The sequence below is a fragment of the Vitis riparia genome, chromosome 1 (genome assembly GCF_004353265.1).
Source record: "Vitis riparia cultivar Riparia Gloire de Montpellier isolate 1030 chromosome 1, EGFV_Vit.rip_1.0, whole genome shotgun sequence".
In the NCBI taxonomy this organism is placed as follows: Eukaryota; Viridiplantae; Streptophyta; class Magnoliopsida; order Vitales; family Vitaceae; genus Vitis; species Vitis riparia.
The window spans coordinates 17,483,052-17,499,926 of NC_048431.1; positions in this window are offsets into that span (position 1 = coordinate 17,483,052).

A 16,875-nucleotide genomic window follows, 5' to 3' on the forward strand; every position below is an offset into this window, starting at 1 on the left:
TTTTTAAGTGAAACCAATAATAAAGTAACAGAAATTACTTACAAAGAAAAGTGTTTCTTACAGTTTCTAGATCACTAGGGTCAAGTTCCTATTACAAAAAGAGAGTTCCGGTCACTTGAATCTTTTCCTCACATTGGGGATTTAACATATAGTTATTTCCCGAATCGGTGTGGTACAGATGCTTCCCTTTTATGGATTCAAACACTAATTCCCTGTCACTAAATCATCTTGCAATGGTTCATACTTCTCACCTAGTATTGGCCATTCAAGGTGATCCTTAACCTTGGATTACCCGTCAAAAGCTCGCAAGAGATAACTAATGGATATCTCTTTAGAGTCCAAAAACTTACCAAGTGTTGGCTATTCTAGAAAATCCTACCTTTAAACCACCTCCCAAAGGCTCGCAAGAGATAAACTAGTGCATCTCAATGGACAGAGACCACTTGCCTTACCAAGTGTTAGCCCAGGTGATTTTAAGGCGTTTTAAGTTAACTAAAAACATAAAAACCATTAACAGGTCACACTTTCTCTTCATTAAAAGCTGAAACAACAAAACTTCCAATTTTTGTATTTGGAATCTTATCCAGCTTCCTTTACTCCAAGAAGCAAAAAGCCTAGTCACTCATCCTCTGAGGAAACATCCTCAGAGTTTGTTTGGATAGTGAGAAAAATACAATCAAAATGAGTAGGTAAGGCAGAGCAAAGCTCTGTGTATTTCTTTCTTCAAAACTATACAAAAAGTTGGTCTTTGAGAACCAACTCCCGAGATGTCTTAAAAAAGAAAAATTACAAATGATATATAGAAGGTTATTCACCCTTCCTTCTTACTTTCTAACTAAGGAATCCTATGATTGATGGATTACAAGGAGAAAATAGGGATTTAAACAACAAATATTTGAAGAAAAAATCTAAAAGAGTCGGTCACAAATATCTGGGAGCACACAAATGGATTTCGCAAGTTGGAACATCACTTGTGAAAATTTCGCAAGCTGAAAGTGTCCATTTTGCAAGAAAAGGTTGATTTCGCAAGTTGAATTTTGTGATTTCGCAGCTTGCGAAATTGTCTTCTAACTTGGTGCGATTGTCTTCCAATGGCCATAACTTCTTCATTTCAGCTCTGATTTGCACACCGTTTGAAGTGTTGGATTCCTGACTTCCCGATCTTCGAAACAACATATAGTATGCATAAAATGGACTCAAGTAGGTGATCAAAATGTGTCCTACAGCTGCTGTCATCTTGGATTTCTTCATGTTAGATTCCTCTCTCTGTTTTTCTCCTTGCATTCTTGATTTGCTTTTGGCAAAGGAATACAAAGCTCCAAAGCTTGGATTCTTCATGTAAATGAGCTTCCATTTGCTTTGTCATGGATTATATAGAACTCTCCCTCAACTTAGGTTGCTTTAGTGATCAAAAAGCTATCAAAAACACCAAAACTTAACACAATTTGATTAGAAATGATTGTAAGGGTCCTTAACATGCCAATTGAGTTAACAGGTAATAACTACTACTCAAAAGTGTTTAAAAGAGTTAATTACAAACTATAAAATAGCACTTTTTGAGTAGTAATCATTCCCCCCAACCGACATATTGCTAGTCCCTTAGCAATGAAGGAGAGAAAAAGAAAAAATAAACAGTAATATAATTTACAACATCATGCTGATCATTTCAAAAAAATTCAAGTGGCATGATGGTCAAACTCTCACATGGAACATTAAAGATGTAAAACTCAAACTTCAACAAGAGTTATCAAATATCTTGCCTAATCACAATTCATAAAGAGAAGGCATTATGCAAATTTAAGCTTTAAAAGAGTTTCCACTCCCAAAGGGTCAATCCTTACTCTTCCACAAAAATCTAAGTGTTACTTAATCGCTTCCGAATATAGTAGGATGAACTAATCTCCCTTCCCCCACCCCCCAAGCTAGTTCTTTTTCAACTCTTAGCAAACTGACAACCTTCAATAGGCTAAGAACGCACCTCTTGGTTCACAATTTTTTTCATTGCAGGAGTACAAAGCTAAAGGTATTATTTTTCTAAATTGTCCATGTAACGGGGGTCCATCGATGACTCCCAACCAATTAAGGTTTAAGGCATCAAGATTTAAGGATTTTTCAACCACTAACTCCTCGGATTTTAACCCAGACTTTTGAGAATGAATTTTAATACCCAAGCACCTATAGTATGCTAAACTCCACCTGTTCACCCTTATAACGAGCATTGAGGTCAGTGACTTCCAACCAATGAAGGCTTAGGGCACCAGGTTTTAAAGATTTTCACCATATACCCCTCAGACCTTGCTCGGGTTTCAAGGCAAGTAAAACATTTTTTTTTTCTTTCTTTCTCTTTTTTTTCAAAGGCTCATTGGCATTTTATAAGGTGTCCCAACACTATTAAATGGGTCAAAAGTACCAAGTCTAAATTTTCCTAAGTCAAGGGGTTGAAATAGTTTTTCATCTTATAATCGGAACCTAGTGTGCATAATGTGTGAATAGCTTAAAGTGGAAGAACTAAGGTTGAATTCAATAGAAGTTTCAACAATTCATCAACTTTAGTAAGCATAATACAAACTCTAAGTCAAGTAAAAAGACAAAAATTCAATTTCTCCCTTTTTAGTTTGAAAATTTTTCTTTAATAACCATGGAGAGTAGAATAAAAACTTAAAAATTTTAAAAATTAAGCAAAAAGCAACTAAATTACCAAAATAACTTAGCATTAAAAGCAAAACTTCCTTCCTCATTTTTCTTCCCCCCAACCAAGCTGAACATTGCCCTCAATGTGGCAAGAGCGATTAAAAATACAGGGAGGAAGTGGTGCCTCCTAACTGACATGGAGTTTGAGTCATCTATGAGAAACCACATGTTTCAAAAACAACAAAAAATTATGAGTAGAGGAAATAAAATGCTATTATGCCAAGTATACTAAAAAATGATGGATATGTATTACTTTAAGAAAGTACAATATGAACTATGAACAAGTAATACGTCCAATCCCAGTATATAAAACATAAAAAAAAAACACATGGGATTACGAGATCTACTATAATAAGTAAATACAAAAACGAAAATAGATAGATGATCATGTAGTGGCAGGGGGATCGTGTGGAGATAATGGCTCGACTGTGGAAGTCTGAGTGCTCGAGATCAGAGTCTCGATCTCTCCTGTAGTAGTCTCCTCATGGGGCACAGTCTGTTCTACTGGAGAAGCGTCCTGAGATGGATCTGTAGGCTCTGATGGACCAGCATATTATGCTCAGGTGGCAGCGAAATACCCAAATGTTGTTGTATCTGCCTAAGGATGGCAGTATGCTGGGTCTGGGTGGCAATAAGCTGATCCTGATGTGCACGTACGACTGCCATCTGTTGGGCAAGAAAGCTCTGAGTAGCAGTCAATGTCTACAATGTATGACATAGGCCTCTGAACTCTGAAATGGATATGGTGATAATAGACTCAGATGGAGGAGGCGCGGATGTAGCTGGTACAACTGGTGGAGTCCCAAGAGTGGTAGGAGGAGCAGAAGATGTAGCCTCAGGCGTGAGCACTGTAGAAGGCGCTGCAAGGGCAGGTGCTATGATCTCTGTAGGTATCTCAGCTTACTGTACCTACTGTGGCTGCTCGTCTTATGGTATCTTTGGATGCTCTGGCTTAGTTGGGGCTTCTGGATGTGCAACATAAGCCGTCATATTAGTCCATTTGTCGAGAGTGAATATCTCTCAGAAAATGCGTCGACGCTCAAGTTGAGGCTCAGAAGAATAGCCCAAATACTTTAATATTTGACAGAGCAGCCTAGGAAAAAACAGTGGAATGGGATCTACTCTCTGTAGCTTCTTCTTGTGGACATTCTCTTCAAAGTAAAGAAGAGCGGTCATGATCAAATGATGAGGGTCAAAGTAAAAACCCTCTGACATCCTGAACAAGGCCTCTAGTATAGCTCCTCTCCTCTGCACCATATGCTGAAGTGGAAATATGTTGGAGCGTAGGAACACATCCAGAAGAAACATGCTAGGCGGAAGCTCCTTTCTAAAAAGAAACGAGCGTGTGGATGTCCCCCTGGACAATACACGGACCATGTCGCTCTGAGAAAGATGAGCCCACTCTCTGTAATCTGCTAGACTCATAGGCTCATATGGAATGTACAGGGCCTCTACAATGTGTCTAGCTCCTAAGATACCATGGCGTCCATCAATAGTGAAGTGGATGACAGTAAGATCCTGGATGCGATGCGTAGTCATAGACTGATAAAAGTCTAATGCAACTCGAAGATAGAAGAAATCCCTTGGAGTCATCAGGTGCTCCAAATGGTACCTCTACAGTAGGTGGAATGAATCTCTGAGCTCCGGCTGGTGTCTGAAAGTCTCTCTATCAAAACATAGCTCGGAGTGGAATGGCCTAACCCGACAATCCAAATTTCCCTCTATGAGTGGCTGAGTAACCATGGGCCGCCTGATAATCACTTTTGGAGTCATCCCAAAAGGAATTTAAGACTTTGGAGTAGGCGACTGAGGTTGTGGAGGCTCTGATGACTCTATTGGACCTGAGACTCTAGCTTTCTTTGCATGAGGGCGACTAACTGACTTCTTGGGGCGTGAGTGATTACTACCCAAAAAGTGTTATTTTGCACCTTTAAGTCATTATGTTTTAAGCACTTTTGTGTAGTAGTTCTCCATTTTTATTCCAATTGTCATGTTAAGGACCTAGCAATGACTTCTAATCATATTTGTGGCTAGTTTTAGTGCTTTGACAGCTTTTTGGATCATTAAGACAAGCCAAGCAAAGGAGAGAAGCAAAGAGGAGAAAAGCAAAAAGGAAAACAGAGTGAAGAAAAAAGAGGACAGCAGCTGCAGTCTTCCTTCACACTTTTGGAGAACTTCCCGAAGTCCATTTTCTACATGCTATATACCATTTCAAAGATCAGGAAGTCAAGAATCCAACGCTTCAAACCGTGTACGATTTGGAGCTGAAATGAGGAAGTTACAGCCATTGGAATCCAATCACTCCAAGCATAAGGAAGAATTTTGCACAGCGTTGCGAAATCACCCTTTTGTTGCGAAATGATTTCGCAGCCTTTTTGCACAGTGCTGTGGATTTCCCCCTGAAGTTTCACGACACGTTGGAAGCCGAACACCGCAAGCTGAAAGCCAACTTCGCAGCGCTGCGGAATCAGCCTTTTACTGCGAAGTAATTTCGCAACCCTTTTTATGCGTCTGCGAAATCTCGCAGACCTCGTTTTCACCTGCAAAATGGTCCTTAGTGCTTCCCGATATTTGCGACTGACACTTTTAGATATTTTCTTCAGATATTTTTGTATAAATTTCCATTTTCTCCTTGTATTCAGCCACTCATGTAATTCCTTAGCTAGGAAGTATCCAAAGAAGGGTAAATTACCTTCCTATATAAACTCTCTTGTAAACACTAAAAAAAAGACTCTCGGAGGAGCTTGTTCCAGGAGATCCATCCATTATAATATATCATATATAGAATCAACGAACATAGCACTTGCTCTGTTTTTCATATATATTCTTGTTTTCTCTTTAGTTTTCTTGCTAGCCAATCAAACTCTGAGGATTTTTCCTCAGAGGATGAGTGGCTAGGCTCTTTGTCTCTTGGAGTGAAGAAAGCCAGGTAAGTTTCCACATGCATAAATTGGAAGTTTTGTTGTTTTAGTTTTTAATGAAGAGAAAGAGTGACCCGTTAATGGTTTTTATCTTTTTAGTTAACTTAAAACGCCTTTAAATCACCTGGGCCAACACTTGGTAAGGCAAGTGATCTCCGTCCATGGAAATTCACTAGTTTACCCCTTGCGAGCCTCTGGGAGGTGACTTGAAGGTAGGATTTTCTAGAATTGCCAACACTTGGTAAGCTTTTGGACTCCAAGGAGACATCCATTAGTTATCTCTTGCGAGCTTTTGACAGGTAATCCAAGGTTAAAGATCACCTTGAATGGCAAGTGCTAGGTGAGAGGTATGAGTCATTGCAAGATGCATCAGTGAGAAGGATTTAGTGTTTGAACCCATTAATGGGAAGCATCTGTACAACACCGGTTGGAGAAGGAACTATATGTTAATTCTCTAATGCGAGGAAAAGAAACAAGTGACCGGAACTCCCTTTTTGTATGAGGAATCTGAGCCTAGTGATCTGAAACTCCAAGAAACACTTTTCTAAGTAAAATCAGTTACTATTTTTGGTTAGTTTAAAACCAAACCTTTTTATTTCAAACATCTTTATGTTTTCTTTTAAATCTAACCTTGAAATGAAAAGGCACCAATTCAGCTTTGAATTAATATCATTTGTGAAGTGAAAACCCATCCCAGTGAACGATCCTGGAGCCACTATGCTATAGTAGCTTTGTCTTTGCTACCCTAGTATATGGTGCAATAGGTTATAAATTTTGTTGATTACTCCCTTAATCAAGGAGCACCAGCTGGACACGAATCAGCTGAGACACCAATTAGGCATGAATCAGTGAGCTTGCCCCTGGTGTAGTGGGTGGTCTCCTGGTCTAATACCTTCACTAAGGAGGACTAGGCGACACTCTATCCTCGAAAGGTGGTATGGCGGGGCCTGTGGAGCCTCAGACATGGAGTCTCGCACAAGTGAGGCTTTCATTCTAATGTTGCGGGCTGATGGAGATGGGGTCTTAGCTCCTCTCGTTTTGGCCATGGCTGAAGTTGAGAGGTTCTAGAGGGTAAGCAGAAGTGCGCGGGGTGGTCTTCTTCAAACGCACGTCCTCTAGACTTCCTTTGGAGAGGGTCCTCTAAGATTCTTGAGTTTCGCAACTTGAAGAGCTTTTTCGTAGGTTGAAATAGTTGTGCGAAATAAAAATTTAGAAAATTAGAGGCTTAAATAGGTATTTAAATGACGGTTGACATTTTCGCAGCTTGAAGGCCATTTCGCAGCTTGATGGCCATTTCGCAATTTGAAGGAGATTTCGCAGGTGAATTCGCAACTCATTTCACAGCTGTGAAATTGGGTTTTAAGGGTGCAAAATGGCACACGTGTGCCTGGAGGGTGTTTCGCAGCTGCGAAAATTTTCGCAACTTGGCTCTTCAACTTGCGAAATTTTTTCGCAGGATAACCTCATTTTCACAACTTGATTTTTCAACTTGCGAAATTTTCGCAGGTAAAAAAAATTCCTTTGTTTTTCTCCTTCTTTGGTTCTTTGTGGCTTCCCTCCACTTCCTTTGAAATTCCTCCTGATTTTGATCATTCAAAAAATCTAAGTTATATCAAAATAAAACAAATCAAAGCTACGATTAAAATTAAAACAATTAATAAAGCCTTTAAATCAACAAAATTAAAACAAAAACATGGACTTTGATTAGTCTTTAAAAAGCTAAGTCCATCTAACCCCTTTTTGGTTAGGATTTCTATGGCTCAAGGAGGCTAACTTCCTCCTTGTCTTGATTGAATGGCTCCATGAAAGGTTTGAGACGGTGACCATTGACTTTGAAAGTGTTCGTGCTACTAGAATGGAGTAGTTCCACCACTCCATTGAGATGCACTTGATGAATAATGAAAAGGCCTATCCACCTTGACTTTAGCTTTCCTGGAAAGATATGGAGCCTAGAGTCATAAAGTAAGACTCTTTGTCCCTTTCAAAATTCTTTGTTGGAGATTAACTGGTCATGCCACCTCTTCATCCTCTGTTTTGCAACTTTGGAATTGATGTAGGCATCATTTCTTAATTCCTCCATCTTATTAAGGTCTAAGCACCTCTTTATCCCAACTCTGGTCAAGTCCATGTTTACCTTCTTAATTGCCCACCAAGCCTTATATTCAACTTCCACAGGGAGATGGCATGCTTTGCCATAGACTAGGTGATAAGGAGACATGCCAAGAATAGTCTTGTAAACTGTTCTATATGCCCATAGTGAATCATGGAGCTTAACAGACCAATCTCTTCTGCTCGTGTTCACCACCTTCATCAATATATTCTTGATTTCCCTGTTTGCTAACTCAACTTGCCCGGAAGTCTGAGGGTGATAAGGTGTAGCTACCTTATGCTTCACCCCATACTTGGCTAAAAGAGTTTCAAAAGGCTTGTTGCAAAAATGAGTACCCTCATCACTTATTATGGCCTTAGGCACCCTAAATCTTGATAAGATGTTCTCTTTGAGAAACTTGAAAACAACTCTGTGATCATTTTGTTTACATGGGATTGCCTCAACCCATTTAGAAACATAGTCTACTCCCACCAAAATGTAAGAGTTACCAAAAGACATTGGGAAAGGTCCTATGAAGTCAATGTCCCAAGCATCAAAGAGATCAACTATTAAAATGGGGTTCATAGGCATTTGATTTCTTCGTGTCAGCTTCCCAAGCCTTTGGCGTCTATCACAGCTCCTACACATGGTGTGGGCATCTTTGAAAAGTGATGGCCAACTTAAACCTGATTGCAACACCTTCATGGTTGTTTTCTGAGAGGCAAAGTGGCCTCTACATGCACTTTCATGGCAATGACTAAGGATTCCTTGTTGCTCTTCTTCAAGGACACACTTCCTTATTATTTGATCTGCACAATACTTGAAAAGAAAAGGTTCTTCCCAATAGTAGGTATGAATCTTTGCAAAGAAGTGCTTCCTATCTTGTGTTTTCCACTCACTTGGAACTTCACCAGTAACTAGATAGTTAGCAATATGAGCATACCAAGGAGCATCTTCTAGCAACATGAGTGACTCCTCTAGAAAATCATCATTAATAGGTAAAACATGGGAATTATGTGCTATAACCAACCTTGAAAAGTGGTCAACTACCACATTTTCCATTCCTTTCTTATCTTTGATTTGGAGATTGAACTCTTGTAGTAAGAGAATCCATCTAATCAACCTTACTTTTGCATCTTGCTTTGTCAATAAGTACTTCAAGGCTGAATGGTCAGTGAAAACCACAATGAAAGACCCTACTAGATAAGCACGAAATTTGTCTAAGGCAAACACTACAGCTAACAATTCTTTCTCTGTGGTTGTGTAGTTCCTTTGCGCTTCGTTCAATGTTTTGCTTGCATAGTAGATCACACAGGGCTTTCCATCTTCTCTTTGACCAAGAACAGCTCTTATAGAAAAGTCACTGGCATCACACATCACTTCAAAAGGTAGTTGCCAGTTAGGAGCCCTCACTATTGGAGCGGTTGTCAAGAATTTCTTCAGTTGCTCAAAACTCCTTTGACATCTCTCATCCCATACAAATTTAGCATCCTTACCCAATAGTTCACAAAGAGGCTTTGAAAGTTTAGAGAAATCTTTTATAAACCTCCTGTAGAACTTTGCATGGCTAAGGAATTGCCTTACTCCTTTTACAGTTGTTAGGGGTGGCAATCTGATAATAAGTTCCACCTTTGTTTTATCAACTTCAATGTCTTTCTTGGAGATGATGTGGGCAAGGACGATTCCTTGCTGTACCATAAAATGACATTTCTCCCAGTTAAGCACTAAGTCATTTTCAATGCATCTGTTCAGAACCGTTTCCAAGTTAACTAAGCATTCCTCAAATGTACTTCCATATATGGTGATGTCATATATAAAAACCTCCATAATTCGCTCCACCATATCACTGAAAATACTTAACATACATCGTTGGAATGTTGCAAGGGCATTGCATAAACCAAAAGGCATTCTTATGTAGGCATATGTTCCAAATGGACATGTGAAAGTGGTCTTCTCCTGGTCTTCAACATCTATTTCTATTTGAAAATACCCGAAGTAGCCATCCAATAAACAATAGAAAGGATGGCTTGAGACTCTATCCAACACTTGATCAATAAATGGCAATGGGAAATGATCATTCCTTGTCACAACATTCAATTTTCTATAATCAATACACACCCTCCAACCTGAAGTGAGGCGTGTAGCAACTTCTTCTCCCTTTTCATTTTGCACCATTGTGATCCCTGATTTCTTTGGTACACTTGAGTAGGACTCACCCACTGGCTATCTGATATGGGGTAGATAATACCTGCTTGAAGTAGCTTAAGAACCTTAGCTCGCACCACCTCTTGCATATGAGGATTCAATCTTCTTTGAGGTTGACAAATTGGCTTGGCTTCTTCTTCCATGTATATATGATGTGTACAGACCAAAGGACTGATGCCTTTCAAGTCAGATATTTGCCATCCTATTGCTTTCTTACATCTCTTGAGAACTTCAAGTAAACACACCTCCTGAGGAAAATATAACAACAGGGCACTTTTTATTCTCTTCTAGGTATGTATACTTCAACTCCGTGGGCAGGAGTTTCAGATTAAGCTTTGAGGGCTCCTCTTTAGCAGCTTCTTGTGCCTTCTCTTTATTAAGCAAAAATAGAATTTCTTCTATCCTCCTCCAACCTTGTAGAGTAGCAAGCAAATCTGAGGGTTCAGGCAACCCTTCTTCAAGATCCCCAAGACTTTCATTCAATTTCTCTTGCATTTTCTAATTACAATGCTCCTCCACTAGAGTGTCAATGATGCACACCTCTTTTGGACCTTCGTCTTCTTCCGGAGTGATTGGCTTTTTAGACATATAGAAAATATTGAACTCCAATGTCATGTTGCCAAACATGAGTTGCATGAGTCCATTCCTACAATTTATGATTGTGTTTGATGTAGCTAGGAATGGTCTTCCAAGTATGATAGGAACATAATTAGTTTTCTTGACAATTGGGTCTGTGTCAAGAACAACAAAGTCTACTGGATAGTAGAAATTGTCAGCTTGAACTAAGACATCTTCAATTATCCCTCTAGGAATTTTCACTGATCTATCTGCTAGAGATAGAGTGATTGATGTTGGCTTCAATTCACCAAGTCCCAATTGCTTGTAGACAGAGTATGGTAGCAAATTCACACTTGCTCCCAACTCTAACAAAGATTTCTCCACTACAGTTCCTCCAATCATGACTGAGATGGTAGGGCAACCCGAATCTTTGTACTTCAATGGAGACTTGCACTATATGATAGCACTTACTTGCTCAATCAAGAAGGCTTTCTTATTCACATTCAACCCTCTTTTGATAGTACACAAGTCCTTTAGGAATTTTGCATAAGTTGGCACTTGTTTAATCATATCTAGCAATGACCTTCACCTGTCTCAATACTTCTAGAATTTCTTATGCATTTCTGATTCCTTTTTTCTCATGCAAAGCTTGAGGAAAAGGTGGAGGTATGTGTTTCTTCATCACATCTCCCTTGATAACTACTTTCTCCGGATTTTCATTCACTGTTGAATCATGGTCCTCTTTCCTTTCACTGCTATCTTTCTTCTTTCCTTTGATTTCCTCCCTTTTCTTTGTCTCTTCTTCTTCCTCCTCTTTTTCAACATGTGGCTTAGGTGTTGGCAGCTCAACCTTTTTACCACTCCTTAGAATGATCAAGGCTTTGACGTCTCTCACCTGTGAAGACTCTCCCTCATGAGCTTTCACTTCATGGATACCCTTAGGGTTTTGGTGAGGTTGAGAAGGAAATCTTCCCTTATTTTGCACTATGTTAAGGTTAGTGAGCCTTGAGATTGAGTATTGGAGATTATCTATCTTCTGAGATAAATCATTTTGCATTCCATCCATCCTTTTATTCAATGTATTCTCTATACTGTCAATTCTTTGACTGAGTTGAGCATTAATGGATTTCTGATCTCCAACAAAATCTCTCACAATCTTGCTTAGATTCACTATTGCTTGCTCAAGATTTGAAGTTTGTTGAGATGCTTGGCCTGGTTGTGTATACTAAGGTGCTCTTGGCTTCTAGGAGAAATTTAAATGGTTCTTCCAATTGGAGTTGTAGGTATTTCCATATGAAGCATTGTTATTGGGCTTGAATTGTCCAATGACATTTGCTTGATCTCCAAACATTTCCCTAACAGTTGGAATTGTAGGACACTCCACCAAGTGCTCATAAGATTGACAAATAGGACATGGCATGACTTGCACTGGTGTTTCAGCAACGACTTACACTTCACGTATCTTTTTCAGTTCTAGCTCCTCCAATCTTCTTATCATAGCTGCAATTTTTGCTTTCATGTCAATATCTTCATTCAAGGTATACATCCCAGCCTTAGCATTAAAGGCATTTGGTTGAGACTTCGTCTTCCCCACTTCTCCTTTGTTCGGTTCATCCCATCCCTTTGAGAATTCCGCAACATAATTCAAGAAATCCATGGCTTCCTCCGATTTCTTACTCATGAAATCTCCTCCACACATAGTCTCAAGGAGTTGCTTCATTGAGGAAGACATTCCATCATAAAAGTAACTCACCAATAGCCATGTATCAAAACCATGGTGAGGACAAGCATTGATGGCTTCCATGTATCTCTCCCAACACTCATAGAATTTCTCATTCTCTTTAGTTGAGAAGTTTGAAATTTGCCTTTTCAAGCCATTTGTCCTATGAGTAGGGAAAAATTTCTTGAGAAATTCAGCTTGCAAATCAGTCCAAGTTCGGATACTCCTTGGCCTTAAAGAATTAAGCCAAATCTTGGCCTTATCCTTCAAAGTAAAAGGAAATAGCTTTAGCCTCATCAAGTCGATTGAAGCTCCTCTCTCTTGGAATGTATTACAAACATCTTCAAATTCCTTGATATGTGCATGAGGATTCTCACTTTCCATCCCATGGAAAGTAGGTAAAAGCGGAACAATATGTGGTCTAATTACTAGTTGCTCTGTAAGAGGCACTATACATGATGGTGCACTCATACGAGATGGATGCATGCGGTCCCTCATTGATCTGAATGCATTGGGATTGTCCTGGTGACCATGGTGACTATGCTAATCTTCAGGAGTAGTTTCCATGATGTTCAAGCACAATTCCAACTCCGTTTTATGAGGTGTTTCAAGTTTCACAAGTCTTCCTCCACTGTCTCGTATCCAATATGGCATACACAACTAGTAACAATTGTAACAAAAACAAAGGAAAACAAAAGAAAACAGAACTACAAAAAGACTAAGATTAACTAAAACTAAGTCAAATGATAGGTTAAAATATGAACAAGTAAAAGAAACAATTAAAAAGAGTTAGTAAAATGAAAGAAAAATCACCAAACTTGTGCTGAAGATCACAAGTACTCTAAAAAGGTGATACCATTGTAAAGTTGGCACCATCCCCGACAACGGCGCCATTTGATTCGTGCCCAGTTGGTGTATGTCCTGTTAATTGATGTTCAATCAACTAGTGTACCTTGATTTCGGTCCTCATACGGGAGTAATCAACAAAATTTATAAACCTATTTCACCATGTACTAAGATAGCCTCAGCTAGCATAGCATAGTGGCTCTAGGATCGTTCACTAGAATGAGTTTTCAAATTACAATTGATATTAATTCAAAGTTGAATTGAAGCTTTTTCATTTCAAGGTTAGCTTTAAAAAAAAACGTAAAGGTGTTTGAAAAGGTTGGTTTTTAAGTGAAACCAATAATAAAGTAATGGAAATTACTTACAAAGAAGAGTGTTTCTTGCAGTTTCTAGATCACTAGGGTCAAGTTCCTATTACAAAAAGAGAGTTCCAGTCACTTGAAACTATTCCTCGCATTGGGGATTTAACATATAGTTATTTCCCGAACCAGTGTGGTACAAATGCTTCCCTTTTATGGATTCAAACACTAATTCCTTGTCACTGAATCATCTTGCAATGGTTCATACCTCTCACCTAGTATTGGCCATTCAAGGTGATCCTTAACCTTGGATTACCCGTCAAAAGCTCGTAAGAGATAACTAATAGATGTCTACTTAGAGTCCAAAAGGTTACCAAGTGTTGGCTATTCTAGAAAATCCTACCTTTAAACAACCTCCCAAAGGCTCGTAAGAGATAAACTAGTGTATGTCTATGGACGGAGACCACTTGCCTTACCAAGTGTTGGCCTAGGTGATTTTAAGGCGTTTTAAGTTAACTAAAAACATAAAAACCATTAACGGGTTACACTTTCTCTTCATTAAAAGCTGAAACAACAAAACTTCCAATTTTTGTATTCGGAACCTTACCCAACTTCCTTTACTCCAAGAAGCAAAAAGCTTAGCCTCTCATCCTCTGAGAAAACATCCTCAGAGTTTGTTTGGATAGTGAGAAAAATACAATCAAAATGAGTAGGTAAGGCAGAGCAAAGCTCTGTGTATTACTTTCTTCAAAACTATACAAAAAGTTGGTCTTTGAGAACAAACTCCCAAGATGTCTTAAAAAAGAAAAATTACAAATGATATATAGAAGGTTATTCACCCTTCTTTCTTACTTTCTAACTAAGGAATCCTATTATTGGTGGATTACAAGGAGAAAATAGGGATTTAAACAACAAATATCTGAAGAAAAAATCTAAAAGAGTCGGTCGCAAATATCTAGGAGCACACAGATGGATTTCGCAAGTTGGAACATGACTTGCGAAAATTTCGCAAGCTGAAAGTGTCCATTTCACAAGAAAAGGTTCATTTCGCAAGTTGAATTTTGTGATTTCGCAGCTTGCGAAATTGTCTTTCAGCTTGGTGCGGTTGTCTTCCAATGGCCATAACTTCTTCATTTTAGCTTTGATTTGCACATTGTATGAAGCATTGGATTCCTGACTTCCCAAGCTTCGAAACAACATATTGTATGCATAAAATGGACTCCAGAAAGTGATCTAAATGTGTCCTACAGCTGCTATCCTCTTGGATTTCTTCATGTTAGATTCCTCTCTCTGTTTTTCTCCTTGCATTCTTGATTTGCTTTTGGAAAAGGACTACAAAGCTCTAAAGCTTGTATTCTTCATGTAAATGAGCTTCCATTTGCTTTGCCATGGATTATACAGAACTCTCCCTCAACTTAGGTTGCTTTAGTGATCAAAAAGCTATCAAAAACACCAAAACTTAACACAATTTGATTAGAAATAATTGCAAGGGTCCTTAACATGCCAATTGAGTTAAAAGGTAATAACTAATACTCAAAAGTGTTTAAAAGAGTTAATTACAAACTATAAAATAGCACTTTTTAAGTAGTAATCATTGATGCATGTATACTTGCTCTTGGAGATCTCCATTGAGGAAGGCGTTCTGAATGTCTAGTTGGCGTATTAGCCACTAAAAAGATAGTGCAAGAGAGAGAACAATACAAATGGTCGAAGGCTTAACCACCGGGCTAAAGGTTTCAAAATAATCAACTCCAGGAGTCTGATTGAAGTCTTTGGCAACAAGTCGAGCCTTATAGCGGTCAATGCTTCCATCTGGTTTGTATTTAAGTTTAAAAACCCATTTGCAACCGATAACATTTCCATGTGGAGGATGTGGAACCAAAGTCCAGGTATTTGTTTTAGTAGAGCTGTGTACTCAACCTCCATTGCTTGGCGCGAATGAGGGTCTTGTAAGACTTGCTTGACTGTACGTGGTTCGGCTGGAGCAGAGACGGTAAATGCCTTTTTCTTGAGTGTTCCAGTTTCGGATCGAGTTAGCATGGGATGACAATTGGTCTTGTAGAAAGTGGAAATATAATTGGAGGTGGATGAATTAGAGAATGGGACTTGAATTATAGGAGGAATGGGGATATGAGATGTAGAATTATGGGACGTTGGTGGAGAGGAAACTGAGGATGGTGAGGGAATTAGTTGTGAAGAACAAAGAGGAACTAGAACTACTGGGGTAATAATTGGTTGGAAAGATGTTGAAGACGATAGAAGAGAAGTAGATGAATGAAAAGGGAAATTGGACTCATCAAATATTACATGCCTAGTGATGTAAATTCTATTGGTGGAATGATGGAGGCACAAATAACCTTTGTGGGACAAATTGTAACCAAGGAAGATACATGGAGCTGAGCGGTGAAGGAGTTTATTGGATGAATATGGTCGTAAATATGGGTAACAAAGATAGCCAAAAGTTTTGAAAAAGGTTGATGCATGTATACTTGCTTCTTGTAATATTCCTTGTAATACAAATATAAAACAAATTTGTTGTGCACGTCAGTTGGCCAAAAGCCACAAGCTATCTTTCTCTTCATCTACCTCTAGGGCTTCTCATCCTCTTGCACTAGTTCACTCAGATTTATGGGGTCCTGCTCCCATCCTTTCCACAACAGGTGCTCGTTATTTTCTTCTATTTATAGATGATTTTTCAAGATTTACTTGGATATATGTTTTGCATTCTAAAGATCAAGTGTCTTCTACATTTCTTAAATTTAAAGCTTTAGTTGAAACTCAATTCAACCTATCCATTAAAAACCTCCAATCTGACAATGGAAGAGAATTCAAAGCTCTGATACCATATAAGAAACTAGATATTGCAGGAAGGTTTCTTATCATTCCATATATTTTCTACACTATTACAACCTATTTATACACATCTTGAAGATGAAATAACTAACTAACAACTTATAAGTACATTAGTTAAGCCATAAGAGAATAGCAAACGGGACTGTTATCTGGTGCAGATGAGGAGTTTTCTGATGGAGTTTGGTAGTTAGTTTTGAGACTGTTTTGAGGTTAAAAAAATTCCACTCATGGTGCGTGATATGTGTGGCTTCTTTCTCCCCTCTCAAGTGGACTGCCTTCTCTGATTCTAAGACTTGGGTTGTTACTCCTCAAACATACCAAAAAGGTGGACTATTTCTCTGATCCAAAAGTCTTGTTGTGCTCAATCCTCTTTGCCCTCTAAAACTTGTTCTGAATATCCCAAAATATGTTGAATCTTCACTTCCGAAAATCTCCCGAATGCTCCCTCAAAATCCAGCCAGTACGTCATCCAAATGACGTTCATCCACTACCAAAAATCTGTTGAATCTTCTTTTGAAAAAATCCCAAAACATCTCACCAAAATCTAGCCTGCGTTGACCTTCTTTCATCAAAAAATGGTGTCTCTCTCCCAATCCTCCTAAGATTTTCTTCTCTCCTTAAAGGTGGTGCGGATGCACCCTTCTCCCAACCAAAATCTGATTGAGCCCTCCTCAAACCAAAACTATGATGGTG